Below are 15,993 nucleotides of genomic sequence, written 5' to 3'. Positions count from 1 at the left end.
AGCCCAAGACGGGGCTCAAACTCATGAACCAAACTGTGAGATCATGATCTGAGCCGAAATAAAGAGTTGGATGCTTAACCGACAGAGACACCCAGGTGCCCCTGAACAAATTGCGTTTTTAAAGGGTGTGATCACTTTGCTACAAACATATAAAACATGGATCAGCAAATAGCCCTTGGGTCAAATTTGACTCTGCCTATTTTTGTATTGACTGTGAACTAAGAATGGTTTTACATTTTTACGTGATTGGGAAAAAAAAGAAAAAGAATAATTGTATTTAATGATGTGCAAATTACATGAATTCAAATTTTAAACATATATTCCTATATAGAGAGAGAGAGAGAAAGAGAGAGAGAGAGGGAGGGAGGGAGAGAACTACTAGAACCTTTCATTTGATATAGAAAAGTATAATATTGTAGGCAATGTTTCCCAAATGTATTTTGACTGCCACAACCCTTTCCTCAAAACTAATATTAATATCACTGAGTGCACTAGTGTTCCATAAATGGGTGTTCCCATAAGTATTGAGAAATACTGCGTTAGATATACACCTGGAGACATCGCCTGTTAGGTCTCATGTGTTGAGAGTATAGAACAGATTCACACCATCTACCTTTAATTTTTATTTTATTTTTTATTTTCTTATTTTTAAAAAAATTTTTTTAAACATTTATTCATTTTTGAGAGTGAGAGAGACAGAGCATGAGCAGGGGAGGGGGGGGGAGAGAGAGAGAGGGAGACACAGAATCTGAAGCAGGCTCCAGGCTCTGGACTGTCAGCACAGAGCCTGACACGGGGCTTGAACTCACGGAGTGTGAGATCATGACCTAAGCTGAAGTCAGACACTTAACTGACTGAGCCACCCAGGCGCCCCTTTATTTTCTTATTTTTAAATGTTATTTATTTGCTTTGAGAAAGAGTGAGAGTGAGAGAGCATGAGTGAGGTAGAGGGGCATAGGGAGAGAGAGAGAAAATCTTAAGCATGCCTAGTGTGGAGTCTGATGCAGGGCTTGATCTCGCAACTGTGACCTCGTGACCTGAGCCGAAATCGAGTTGCATGCTTAACTGACTGAGCCACCCAGACACCCCCTCTACAATTAATTTTTAAAATAAACAGAATCAACTTTAGTTTTGCTCTAATTGTGTGTAATGTACTTAGGAGGTTGATGCTCAGTGTGGACTCCCTCTTCTCCCTCCTCCAGATGGCTCAGCCACCTTTGGTGGGACAAGAGGCAGAAAGGACATGGAGGCAGCAGGCAGCCACACTCCTTAGCAGCTGATGCCTGCTCAGGAAATCCACTAGGAGAATGAGAATCAGTTCCTGGTTTCTTTCTCACAGCAGCAGCATTAGGTGTGGGGCAACATAAATTCATTAACACTTGGCTGTGACCACACAGGAAAGAGAGAAAACAAGCGGCACAGTGCTTTGAAAGACTTCCTTCTATCCACCCTGATTTTATGTTGACAGAGCCACCCTGAACTCATTTGCACTGGCTATCTGGCTCTGCTCCAGTCCACGCAATCTTAGTGGGATTGCTGAATACAGTGCTCCACGCTGGCCAACACTCAGTTAAAAAAAAAGTAGTTTGGAGATGAGTCAGCCAATGGCCACATCCTAAGGAGACTGTCTGTGATTTCTGTTGCTGGGGGCTGAGAGCCACCAACGTTACTGTAGTACTGAGGCCTGGACGTTTGTTCTACTTGAATTATGGGAGTTCTCTAGTATCCTTCTAACAAATAGATTTTTACTGTTTAAGTAAGTGATTGGGGAATTTGCCACCCCAAATAGGCCACTTTGGCATAATGATTACTTTGAACTGAAGGCAGCTGACAAGAGCCGATACATGGAAAGCTCTCTGTCTTCTCCCTATTTGCCTAAAAAGCAGGACATAAATTTGTAAACATGTAACCCCTTCCTGTCTCTATCAGGAAGGTCAAGAGTTAATTACTGGGACTACTCTAGAAACTTACCAACCAACAGATGGGACCCAAGGAATCTACAAATCTCAAAAAACCTTGCTGAAAATTGTTGTTCTTTTCTAAGGTGCTATACACACCTAAGTTCTAATCACATCTTTAAGTTACTCGCCACTGGGTACTCCATGTGGTAGTGTGGTGTATCTCTTTGTTTTCTCTTGTTAATGTGTCTTTTGTCATTCTATTTGGCAGGGCTCCAGACAAGGAATGTAGGATCAGTAGAAGAAAAAGAAAAATTTCCTCCCCCACAGAAGTCAAGAGTCAGTTTTCCTATCTCTTAAGGAAATAACAATAGAATTGGGGTGGGGGTGGGGGTGGGGGTGGGGGTGGGGAAGGTATAATCAGAGAACGTATACTAAGGTTTTAATAGTAACAGAGTTTCCCCCCCCATATTTCTTGACTATATTTCCTACAGTGAATAATGAATATGTATTACTTTTATGATATGAAGTCAAAGGGTAATCAAGTTATTTTTGCAAACACAATCAGAGACAGAATGGGACCTGGGATATACTGGTTACCACAACTAAGCCCTTAGTTTAGATCTGATTTTTTCTGGAAGGTAAGGGAAAAAGTTGAGACAGGAAGCATATGGGTTATTTAGTCTGATAAAAAGAAGCAAACATATTTTTCTAAAGAGACAAGGTTTTTCCTGGCACTGAATATAAGGAGAAATTTTTTATATGTGTGGGTTCTTATTTAAGGTACACTGAGTAATTTAGTATCTTGAAATGTGGTTTTGCAAAAGACAGACTGTTCTTCAAGTAGATTTTTTTATACTAGTATGTGCTCTAAACTAAGAGACAGACATCAAATCTTAACAGTGAAGACATTTCTGCAACAGGCCAAAATAATAAGATCAAGGTAAGTTTAATTGTCCAGATACTACCTGATGTAGGTGACAGACCCTCCCTCTCACTCTTACCAACCTCAGAGTCAAATTTAGAATTGCATTACTTCATCCAAAGTAGATCCAAATCACATTACTTTTAACAATGGATATGTTTGTGGTTAATGTATGATTCACATTCTTCACCAAACAGTGGAAACTTAATAAAACTCATTCAGTAGAGTTTGTTACTCTTCTACAGTTACCTTTCTCTTCTCCAAATCACTGCAATTCCTCTGTGAGGTCCAGATACAGCATTTGTCCTCAGCTGAAGAAAATCCAGCTCTTGCTTAACTTATTCAATAAAACAAAAGCCTGGTTTGGTTAATGGAATAACTGCTATTTATTATTCTCAGATAAGACCCTTAAAGCCTTACCAGCTTACCAAAAAATGACATCTGAAGGACTTCTGCTTTTGATCTGATGTTGGACCAGATAGTCTTGAGAGAGTCCTCCTCTTAACAAAACAACTTGAACTTACATAAAGCAACTGTTATTACATTGCTTTTATCACAGTGAATAGGGAACTTTCCGAAGTAAAAAACCAACATGAATCCAATGAATCTCAGTGTCCCTGAGAAGGCAGAGTTGAGCAGGAACAAATGAAATTGCACTATCAGCCCCGCAATCCAGAAACTAAGTTCTTATGCCAGTGGCAACTTGGTGGGAGGAGGGGAGGAGAATGAGTTTGGGGCTCCTCATGCTCTGAATAGAGATTAAAAGTAGTTGTAGATTTGCAGTAGTCCCTGACTCCTCCCAGAAGTGAATAAAAATCATATCTGGAGGAAACATGCTGAACTTAGACCACACATGCTTCAATAGATGAATATCAACCAAACATCAGCATATAATCAAAGATCACCAAAACCACACAGAAAAAAGAGAAGAATGAGGGGCACCTGGGGAGGCTCAGTCGGTTAAGCACCTGACTTTGTCTCAGGTCACATGATCTCATGGTTGGAGAGTTTGAACCCCGCTTCAGGCTCTGTGATGACAGCTCAGAGCCTGGAGCCTGCTTCGGATTCTGTGTCTCCCTCTCTCTCTCTGCTCCTCCCCCACTCATGCTCTGTCTGTCTGTCTGTCTCTCTCTCAAAAGTAAATAAACATTGGGGCGCTTGGATGGCTCAGTTAGTTAAGCGTCATGATCGTGGGTTCAAGCCCTGCATCAGGCTCTGTGCTGACAGCCCAGAGCCTGGAACCTGCTTCGGATTCTGTGTCTTCCTCACTCACAGTCTGTCTCTCTCTCTCTCAAAAATAAATAATCATTAAAATAAATAAATAAATAAATAAATAAATAAATAAATAAACATGTAAAAAATTTATTAAAAAAAAGAAAAAAGAGAAGAATGAGATTTGGCACAAACTTAGACCACCAAGAACTTTAGGTATTACAATAACAGATAGGAAATATGAAATAGCTATGGATGAAATATTTAAAAACACAAAAGATGAATTCACAAAGTTGATCTAGTTCAAAATAGACTATAAAATATACTCAGGTAGCTATGAAAAAGAATTTCAAACCTGAAGGGACCAGGTAACAGGCAATCTATTTCCAAAAAATGCCATAGATTTTGGGAAATAATTAAATATTTATCAGCAATAAAGTGGGTAAGTTTTGGGCAAAAGAATATCATACTTCAATGAAAATGAAGCAATTAGAGCTATATGCAATAACAGAAATGCATCTCTCAATGCCAAACAAACAAACAAAAACCAAGACCCTCAAGAGTACAAATGGGATTCCATATAGTTCCAAAAGAGGCATAATTAAGCTAGAGTAATCAAAACAATTTGGCATTGGCATAAAGGCAGATATATAGACCAATGGAATAGAATAGAAAGCCCAGAAATAAAACCTTGCATATATGGTCAAATGATTTTCAGCAAGGTGCCAAAACCTTTCAGGAGGGGAAAGGACAGCCTTTTCAACAAACAATGCTGAGAAAAGTGGGTAGCCATATGGAAAAGAATGAAGTTGGACCCTTACCCTATACCATAAAAGCAAACAAACAAGCAAACATCAACAAAAAACCTGAAAATGGATCAAAGACCTAAATGTAACAATTAAAATTATAAAACTCTTGGAAGAAAACATAGAGAGAAATCTTTATTACACTGAATTTGGGAATCAGTTTTTGGTTATTATGCCAAAAACACAGACAATAAAAGTAAAAATAGATAAATTGGACTACCTGAAAATTAAAAACTCTGCCCGAAAGAACACAATCAACAGAATAACAAGGAAATCTATAAAAAGGGAGAAAATGAGAATCATGTTTCTGATAGGGGGTTGATATTCAGAATATATAAAGAACTTTTACAACTCATTAACAACAACAATAAAAAATCCCAAATAACTCTATTAAAAAATGGGCAAAGGATTTGAATAGACATTTCTCCAAAGAAGGTATACAAATTTCCAACAAGCATATGAAAAGATGCTGAGCATCATGAATCATTAAGGAAATGTACATCAAAACCACAATGAGTTATCACCTAACATCTGTTAGGATGACTGCTACCAAAAAAACCCCCAAGGAGCGCCTGGGAGGCTCAGTCAGTTAAGCATCCGACTTCTGCTCAGGTCATGATCTTGTGGTTCTTGAGTTCGAGCCCCACATCAGGCTCTGTACTGATAGCTCAGAGCCTGGAGCCTGCTTCAGATTCCGTGTCTCCCTCTCTCTCTGCCCTTCCCCTGCTCGCTCACTCTCTCCCTCAAAAATAAATAAACATTAGAAAAAATAAATTAAAAAAAACACACAAAAATACCCCCCCTTCCCCAAACAGAAACACAGAAAATAGCAAGTGTTGAAGAGGATGTGGAGAAATTAGAACACTTGTGCACTGTTTATGGGAATGTACAATGGTGCAGCTGCTATGGAAAACGGTATGGTGTTTCCACAAAAAATTAAAAATAGAATTACTGTATGATTCGGCAATACCACTTCTGGATATATACCCAAAAGAACTGAAAGAAGGATCTTGAAGAAATGATTGTACTTTCATGTTCACAGCAGCAATATCCACAACAGCCAAAAGGTGGAGGCCACCCAGGTGTCCGCAACAGGTGAATGGACAAACAAAATGTGGTCTATACATATAGTGGAATATTATTTGACCTTAAAGAGGAAGGAAGTTTTGACACATGCTACAACATGGATGAAACTTGAAGACATGTGATGTGAGATAAGCCAGTTATAAAAAGACGAAATAAAATATTGTATGATTTCACTTAGATAATGTATCTAAAGTTAGTCAAAATCATACAAACAGAAAGCTTCACTATCAGGGACTGTGGGAAGGGGGAGATGGGAGTTACATAATGAGTATAAAGTTCCAGGTTTGCATGATGAAAAGTCCTGGAGATCTGTTGCACAACAATGTGAATGTACTTAAACATTGTAGAAATGCACACTTCAAAATGCTTATGATGGTGGAGCGCCTGGGTGGCTCTGTCGGTTAAGCGTCTGACTTTGGTTCAGGTTGTGATCTCATAGTCGTTGAGTGCCAGCCTTGCATCAGCTCTCTGCTGTCAGTGCAGAGCCAGCTTTGGAACCTCCGTCCCCCCTCTCTCTCTGCCCCTCCCCCCATTTGTGCTCTGTCTCTCTCGTGTTATGCAAATGTTACCACAATGTAAACATTTACAAAATAAGCAAAATTGCTATACGGTTTAGAAATACACTTCTTTGTGTACATTTACGTATACACATAAATTATAAAGGAAAATCATGATTACCATGCAGTCAAATAGTTGTAATCTCTGGGGGGAGGGAGAAATATATAAAGGGGAAGGGAACATGGGGGTGTGTAGGCTGTTGGGAATATTCTATTTCTTGACTTGGATTATGGTTACACATATATTTATTTCATAATTTTTCTTTAAACTGCTAATATGGGGGCGCCTGTGTGGCTCAGTTGGTTAAACGTCTGACTCTTGATTTCAGCTCAGTTCGTGATCTCATGGTTTGTGAGATCAATCCCAGTATTGAACTCTGTGCTGACAGCATGGAGCTTGTTTGGGATTCTCTTTCTCTCCCTCTCTCTCTCTCTCAAAATAAACAAATTAAAAAGAACCTGCTTATATGTTTTATGCATATATATGTTTTTATCTTTTTAAAAACTGTTTTCTTTAAACTCTTGGGAGAGCCTAAGTGGCTGGTCGGTTAAGCCTCCAACTTCAGCTCAAGTCATGATCTCAGAGTTGGGAAGTTTGAGCCCCATGTCAGGCTCTGTGCAGACAGCTCAGAGCCTGCAGCTTGCTTCAGATTCTGTGTCTCCCTCTTTCTCTGCTCTCTGTCTCTCTCTCAAAAATAAATAAACATTAAAACAATTTTAACTGTATATACATATACGTGTATATATATGTATTAAGTTTTCACTGCTACTGTAAAAATTACAACCAAATTAGGAGCTTAAAACAACACAAATTATCTTACAGTTTGGAGGTCAAAAGTCCTAAAATAACGACTTGACAGGGCATTTTCTGATAGCTTCAGGGGAAAATCTCTTTCCCTGCCTTTTTAGCTTCTAGAGATGACCTTCAATCTTTGGTCATGGCTTCAACTTCTGTCTTCAAAGCCAGCAGCATAGCATCTTCCAATCTCTTTCTGCTTCTGTCATCATACTGTCTTTTTCTGATTCTGACCCTTTTGTCTCTCTTTTATAAGAAACCTTGTAATTACATTGGGCCCAACTGGATAATCCCTAGCAATCGCCCCATCTCAAGATCCTGAAGTTAATCATGTTTAAAGTCTCTTTTGTTGTGTAAGGTAATATAGGCACAAATTCCAGGAATTAGCATGTGAGCATCTTTGGGGGTCGGGGCATTTTTCAGCCTTGAAATGTTTGTTGATGTCCTTTCTGGCCTTTTTTTAAAAATCAGGTTGTTAGGGGCACCTGGGTGGCTCAGTGGGTTAAGTGTCCGACTTCAGCTTAGGTCATGATCTCACAGTTCGTGAGTTTAAGCCCTGCATCGGGCTCTGTGCTGACAGCTAAGAGCCTGGAGCCTGCTTCAGCTTCTGTGTCTCCCTCTCTCTCTGCCCCTCCCCCATTCACGCTCTGTCTCTCAAAAAGGAATAAACATTTAAAAAATTTTTTAAAATTGGGTTGTTAATTTTTTTAACATTAAGTTTTGAGAGTTCTTCATATATTCTAGATACAGTACAGAAATGTGATCTGCAAATATTTTCTCCTGGTGTGAGTCTTGTCTTTTTGTTTTCTTAGTGGTGTTTTTTTAAGGAGAAAAGTAGTTAATTTAATTTTTATTTATGTAATGTTTAAAAAAATTTTTAATTTTAATTTTAATTTACTTTTGAGAGAGAGAGAGAGAGAGAGAGAGAGAGAGTGAGAGAGCGCACCAGTCAAGGAGGGGCAGAGAGAGAATCCTAAGCAGGCTCTGTGCTGTCAGTGCAGAGCCTGATGTGGGGCTCAATCCCATGAACCATGAGATCATGACCTGAGCTGAAACCAAGCGTTGGATGCTCAACCAACTGAGCCACCCAGGGGTCCTGAAAAGTTGTTAAGTTTAAAGAATTCCAATTCATTGATTTGTTTTTCTTAGGCATCATGAATTTACTGTTATGTCTAAGAAATCTTTGCCTAACTTAAGGCCACACCAATTTTTTCCTATTTTTCTTCTGCAAGTTTTCTAGTTTTACATTTTGCATTTAGGGATTTTACACGTTTTGAGTTAATGCTTGTATGAGGTGTGAGGTGCGTGTCTTTTTTAGGACTTTCAGTCTTGAGTGAATAACGCAAAGACTAAAATATAGTTAGAATTCATTGGTGGAAGTGGTGGTTCATGGTGCGTGTTGTGTAGCAGCAGCAACAGCCTCATGGCTGCATTCCTATCAGAGTCCCCTTGATTTCCGTCTTCACCCATGACAAGGTAACCATGCTGTGGATAAAAATGGTATTTGTGTTCAACAAAACACAAACGATATCCCCAAATAACACCACCAACAAACAAAAACACCTTCCTTAAAAAAGAGTTTGAGATGATAAATACCCTTTTATCTACCACACTGAAAAATGTTCCAGGGCGCCTGCGTGGCTCAGTCGGTTAAGCGTCTGCCTTCAGCTCAGGTCATGATCTCACGGTTCGTGAGTTCAAGCCCCACATCAGGCTCTGCACTGACAGCATGGAGTCTGCTTGGGATTCTCTCTCTCCCCCTCTCTCTCTCTGCCCCTACTCTGCTTGTATGCTCTCTTTCTCAAAATAAATAAATAAACTTAAAAAAAGAATATTAAAAAAAGAAAAATGTTCAAATAGAGGCTTTATTATAGGCCCTGAACAAGAATAAGACTGACTTACATTGTACTGTTTATTTGAGAAGTTATGTGAAGAAACCTGAACTGAATAGTATAATTTTTATTTATCCCAATAATTATAATAATTATATTATTTATTAATTATAAGAAATAATTTACCATTTACCCCAATGATATTAGGTTGACATACAGATTGATGTCCTAGAATATTGCTTGTTTGGCCCCTCCCTTAATGCAGGTCTCTGTTTATTTATCTCTTCTCAGGTTTCCATAAAGGAAAGAGATTTCCCCCCTTTATTATAGGCTAGCACTATGTTCTTAATTTGGTTGAATTTGGGAGAGGAGAGGGACGGAACATGAGTTCTCAAAACACCCTGGACTTTTAAATACTTAAACATTATTTCTATGTTTCCCTTTGCCTTTATGATATTGTTTATTCTGTTTATTTTATAACTGATGACAGACAGGTGTACATGGATAATTTCTGAATGAGCATTCACAAATGCTAAATGCTACAGGATCAGAGATGGGAGAACATGGGCCTTGGCATTAGATAGATTTGGGTTTCAATCCAAGCTTTGGCACTTACTGAACTTTAGAGATTTCCCTAATCTCTCTGAACCTCAGTTTTCCCTTCTGCAAAATGGAAATAATGATACCTTCCCTGGATGCACAGACTCTGTGTTATAAACATAGCCCTATAGAGGAGGCCATAGAGGACGTCATTGAGGGTTGAGAGGAGGTAGCATTTACATTCTCCAGAGCATTTACTGAAGAGAGCTCCTGGCTAGGTCCTGAGTGATGAACAGGTTGCTTTCTCTGACTTCTGCTTTTCACCTCCTTTTTTGTCACTGTGACAAAGCATGGGTCCCTCCTGCCTGTCTGTGCCGTTACCATAGCAATCCGGATTCTATTTAACCAGAGTTTGTGGCAGGACAGATTGGTTTTGTGACTTGTGAAATCTCACTCTCTAAAATAGAGCCCAAGCCGTGATAGCAGTAACTACGTGGAGCTGGGCAGGGCTTCCGCCCCCTCTCACAGTAGGTGGAGGTCTGTGGTTAGCCTGCTGTAGTGCCAGGTCCTGGATATTCGGGTTATCAGGGAGGGCCATTACCTGAACGGATAAGATACAGCGGCTGAGAACTGCCATTAGCTTTTCAGTTTCCCTTCCCTGTGGTTTCTCTTTTCACACTGCCTGCTTTCATATTTGGCCTCTTTCTACCAGCAAACCCCGGCCCTCAGATAATTCATTCTTGTGAAGTTGACACAGAGGTTGTTTAGTGGGCATTAAACATAGAGTTGCTTATAATGGATTTTAGAAAAGTTTTTATTTTTTAATTAATTAGTTATTTTTAAAGATTTCTTTTAAGTAATCTCTACCCCCAACGTGGGGCTTGAACTCACAAACCTGAGATCAAGAGTCGTGTGCTTCACCAAATGAGCCAGCCAGGCACAACCTCAGAAAAGTTTTTGTTATGGGAAATTTCAAACATAAGAAAGCAGATAGTATTCATCACCCAACTTCAATAATTATCCACTCATGGCCATTGTGTATCTCCATGCAATTTTACCCTCACCCATATTTTTGAAGCAAATTCTAGAAATGATATCACTTAGTCCACAAATATTTCAGTAGAACCACTGAAAGATAAGGATTATTGTTGTTGCAGGTATGTGTGTGTGTGTGTGTGTGTGTGTGTGTGTGTAACATGACTACAATATCATTGAAACTGACCTTGGAGATACTCTTTATCACTCTTGGAGAAGTGTGAAGGATAAAATTATTGACTTCTACCTCTTCCCATGAAGGTTTAACTGCAACTAGAATTCCCCTCCTGTAATAAACAACTAGAAATTCAAACAGCAAGAACAACTGTTTTCAGATAGTGGACAGGAGGTAGCATAGGGCCATGAAACCCAAGAGAAGGGAAATAAATAAGGCAAGCCCTACGGTTGTCCCAGCTGACTGTCTGAAGCCATTTCCAGGACATAGAGGAGAACTGAAACAGAGCCTAGTAACCTCACTGAACTGAGAGGTAGAGATGAGAAGAGGAGACTAGTAAGAATATTCAGGGCAGATTATTAGTGGGGAGGGTGGAATAGAGAGACTGAGAATGTGCTGGATATCTGCAGAGCAGTCCGCTCGGATCTTTGGCTAACTACTGATCTGTGCACACATGGGGCAAAATTCGACCAGGCCAGGAAAGAACCACCTGAAAGCAGTAGGTTGAATAATTCCCAGCAGTAGGACTGGGAATTGTTTGCACTACCAGTCAGAGTGGAAAGACCTTGCAATATTTGCAGACTTTACCTTGGACTTGGGGGAAACAAGCTGTTAATGGGATAAAGTATATAGAAAACATAGGTAGATGGATATTGTCTAGTATAGACCCCCTGATACAGAGCCCATGCTGTGATAACCAGACAGCAGGAACGGTCTCCTATTACATCACATGATAATTCTGAGTGGTATAAAGATAGGCAATGCTATCCATTTTTTAAGTGTATTTCTTAAAAATTTTTAATAGTTCTTGGGTTATCTGTAAACTTGTCATCTGTTCCAATTATTACATAGGGGATAGAAAACATGTATTTTTCTTTACATATAAACATATATATGTATATACATAATTTTTTATATATGTATATGTATGTATTTATATATAATGTACCTTATGTATTTGTTATAACATGTATATATACATTTATTTTAGTTGTAATGACATAGCAATTTTTACTATTATCTAACCATGATGAGAAAGCTTAATACAAACTCCTTATAATGCAAGTTAATATTTTTTTAGCATCTCTTATCTCAAAACCTACTGATTTTCACCAACTTCATAGGGAAGATCAACCCGATTAATTACTTTACACTGTATTATTTTCCAGCTTCTCTATCCTATGGGATCAGTAGGGTTCTACATTGCTTAACATCCACCTATCTACTATATACCACTTCCAGCTCCTTGGTAATGTCTGCTTTGAAGATATTCCAGTTCAAAATCATTATTGCCTATGATATACAACTTTGATTAATCATTTATACATTTACATATATGATAAAGCAGACCAACAACCATTTTCCAATAAAAATCTTTAAAGAAATCTGGTAACTACCAAACATAGAAGTGCACTCATCTACTGAGGCACAAATTACTTGTGCCTTTGACCAGACTTAGCCTGTGCCAATGGAAGCAATATTATCTTTTTACACAAATGGTAACATGCAGTGTTACTCTTGTGCATTTTGATCTTGGTCACGTAACAATATTCATCCATCCATTCATTTATCATTTAAATATTATTTACAGGGTTGCTCATATGTACCAGATCCTGTTCTGGATGCTGGGGATGCAGCCCACCTTCTGGAGTGGTTCGGTCACCAGGAGTGGTTCTAGGTTCAGACTAGCAATGCGGCTAGTAGTATTCAGTTGAACTAAGTCTAGCACTAAGTTTTACTCTGTAGATTGAAACAGGTCAGGTAAAACAGCATGTGAAACATATTTGATCTTATCAGTGATCCAGCAGCTCCTTGTGGGTCGTACAGAGTTTCCATGAACGAGGTCAAGCTATGGGTGCTTCATTCTGAAACAGAGAGTGTACTGCCCTAGTCCCCACCTGTCTCTATGATTCCAGTCGCGTAGGCCCGTGGCTTGCCTGAATGCCCATATACTGCTCTCCCAGTAAACAAGACAGATAACTAACTCATGGTATCCGCATTTACACAAGGAAGTGGTGCCGTGAGAAGGCAGATGGGGATCACCTCCCCAAGCAGGCCTGTAGCTTACCTTTTACTCATACGCACACTCTAGAGGGAGACAGTTGAACCAAATAAGCAGATCAGGACAGTATTGGTGCTGTTATGATCAATACATAAGAAAGAAATGGAAGATGGTGAGAGATACTACTTTGTATCTTAGAGAGGGGAATCCTTGTATATTTGTTATTTCCATACAGGTAAGTATATCCAAGGATCTTTGCTCAGAGGCAGATATTCTGGGTCGAAGATTATGTGCTTTCTATAATTTTGATGACCATTGCCAGATTTTCCTCTGTAGAGTTTGTTCTGCTTTACAGTCCCACCAGCCATTTGCCTATTTCCCTGCACCTTCATCCACAAAGAGTGATGAAGTGAATGGATGAAGTGAATCTGAGCCATCTGATAGGTAAGGAATATCCTCTTGTTCCTTTGCACAGTCCTTTATTATGAATGGGTTCACATGTTTTTTGTAAGTTGAAGAATCATTTGGCCTCATTTTTCTATGAACTGTTGGTTCATATTCTTTACCAATTTTCTGTTTTTCTCATATTTTTTATATGTATTCTTAGTACACTAAGGAAATTAGCCTTTTGTCTGTGATTATATAATCATTTTTTTCAGTTTGACGTGGCTTTTTGTTTGTGGTATTTTTCTCATACAAAATTTTTATGTTATGTAATTTAATCTATCAATCTCTTATGTCATCTTCATTCTAGAATTATAAAAATTATTTTTATTTCATGTTTTCTGATAAAATTTTGATATTTTTTAAAAAACAATTTTAATATGTATTTATTTGTTTGAGAGACATAGAGACAGCGGGGGAGGGGCAGAGAGAGAGGGAGAGAGAGAGAGAGAACCCCAAGCAGGCTCTGAGCTGCCAGCGCAGAACCCAACACAGGGCTCGAACTCACGAAACTGTGAGATTGTGACCTGAGTCGAAACCAAGAGTCAGATGCTCAACTGACTGAGCCACCCAGACACCCCCTCATATTTTCAATATTTACATTTTTGATCCATCTGAAATTTATTTTAATATATGGTGTGAGATGTAGAATCTAAATTTGTCTGGTTTTTTTCTCCCATGTGCTACTATCCATTACACCACTCTTTACTGAATAAGAACTTGATAATATTTCAGAGCATATATATCTGCTCTTAATTAGCTACCTAGAATATACACACTTTAGGCCTTTGCCAAAGACTGTAACCTCAGACTTTTTGCTGCTCAACTTTTATCTTGCATGCTGGGATGAAAAATGATTTACAGGGAGGATTGTTTAAAGGATATTCATCTGATGGGGAATCTGGGTGACTCAGCTGGTTAAGCGCCCAACTCTTGATTTCGGCTCAGGGCTCAGGACTCAGGTTATGATCCCAGGGTCGTGGTACTGAGTCCCTCGTTGGGTTCTGAGCTGATAGTATGGAGCCTACTTGGGATTCTCTCTCTCTCTCTCTCTCTCTCTCTTTCTCCCTCTACCCCTCTCCTGTTTGCTCTCTCTTTCTCTCTTGAAAAAAAAAAAAAAGGAAAGGATATTCATCTGAGATTATACATATGTATATATGCCTGTGTGTGTATGTGTGTGTGTGTGTGTGTGTTTATTTATCCCAGGTTTTATTTCTGGATTAAGATAGATGATTAGAAAGTTTTATATATGATTCCTATTGTTTTAACACCCATCAGAAGAAAAGCCTTTTTCAAATTGAGTGTTTATTTCCTTACCTCAGATTTGTCAAGAGATTTTAAGAAGTTGCTATACAAAATCCAAGATTACATTTATCATAGGGATGTTTTATTTATTTATTTATTGGCATCTATATAAAAGCTTCTTTTTTCTTTTGTTTAAGAATGAAAGATCAGGAAGCTTTGTTTCATCTGTGGAAATGGTAGCTCTCTTTTGAGGTTGATGTGAATTTAATTGATTTCTCATGGCTGCCACACACCACAACCTAGAGGTGATGGTATGCCAGGTATTGTGAGGAGCTTGCAGGTTCTGGAATGAGACAGACCTAGGACCAAATCCCAGCCCGCTGTCCTCATGAACTGAGCTGACTTGGGCAAGTCATTTCACTTTTCTGTGCTTGCTGCCTCATCTGTGAGACAGGCATGATAATAAGAGCTGCCTCATTACATTGGGAGGATTAAATGAGTTTAAAATTAAGGATTTAGGGGGCGCCTGGGTGGCGCAGTCGGTTAAGCGTCCGACTTCAGCCAGGTCACGATCTCGCGGTCCGTGAGTTCGAGCCCCGCGTCGGGCTCTGGGCTGATGGCTCAGAGCCTGGAGCCTGTTTCCGATTCTGTGTCTCCCTCTCTCTCTGCCCCTCCCCCGTTCATGCTCTGTCTCTCTCTGTCCCAATAATAAATAAAAAAACGTTGAAAAAAAAATTTTTAAAAAAAAAAAAAATTAAGGATTTAGTATAGTGCCAAGACATGGTAAGCATTCAATAAATGTAAGGTCTTATTATTGTGGATTCATGTTGATCAAGGTGTTAAGAAGAATGCCATCTAAAAAACAATCGACAGCATTTGGAAGATTAACACAATCCTTAGATGCACTGACATCTGTGCCTCTCATAAAGAGGTGAATCATTTCTCTTTTGTTATCGTTCTTAATATCCTAGAAACCAGGGGCTTGAAAATATCCTAGAAGCTCTGGGCTTGAAAAAGATCCAACTACCCAAAACAAACCAAATCTGAGTGAATCCCATTTATTTCATAGAATTGTAGAATCTAAGTGTTGGAATTTAGGTGTTGTCGGATCCAGCTTCCCTTCCCAGAGTCACTTGGTAAATATTTAAATACACCCAAATTTTATCTTTTTTTTCTCTATAAAGTGAGACTAAATTTTTTTTAAGTTATTATTTTTTTAAACGTTTATTTATTTTTGAGACAGAGAGAGACAGAGCATGAATGGGGGAGGGTCAGAGGGAGAGGGAGACACAGAATCCGAAACAGGCTCCAGGCTCTGAGCGGTCAGCACAGAGCCCGACGCGGGGCTCGAACTCACGGAACGCGAGATCATGACCCGAGCTGAAGTCGGCCACTCAACAGACTGAGCCACCCAGGCGCCCCGAGACTAAACTATTTTTA

This window comes from Herpailurus yagouaroundi, unplaced genomic scaffold (genome assembly GCF_014898765.1).
Source record: "Herpailurus yagouaroundi ecotype Mexico unplaced genomic scaffold, PumYag 221, whole genome shotgun sequence".
NCBI classification, from domain to species: Eukaryota; Metazoa; Chordata; class Mammalia; order Carnivora; family Felidae; genus Herpailurus; species Herpailurus yagouaroundi.
This window is presented reverse-complemented; position numbering follows the sequence as displayed.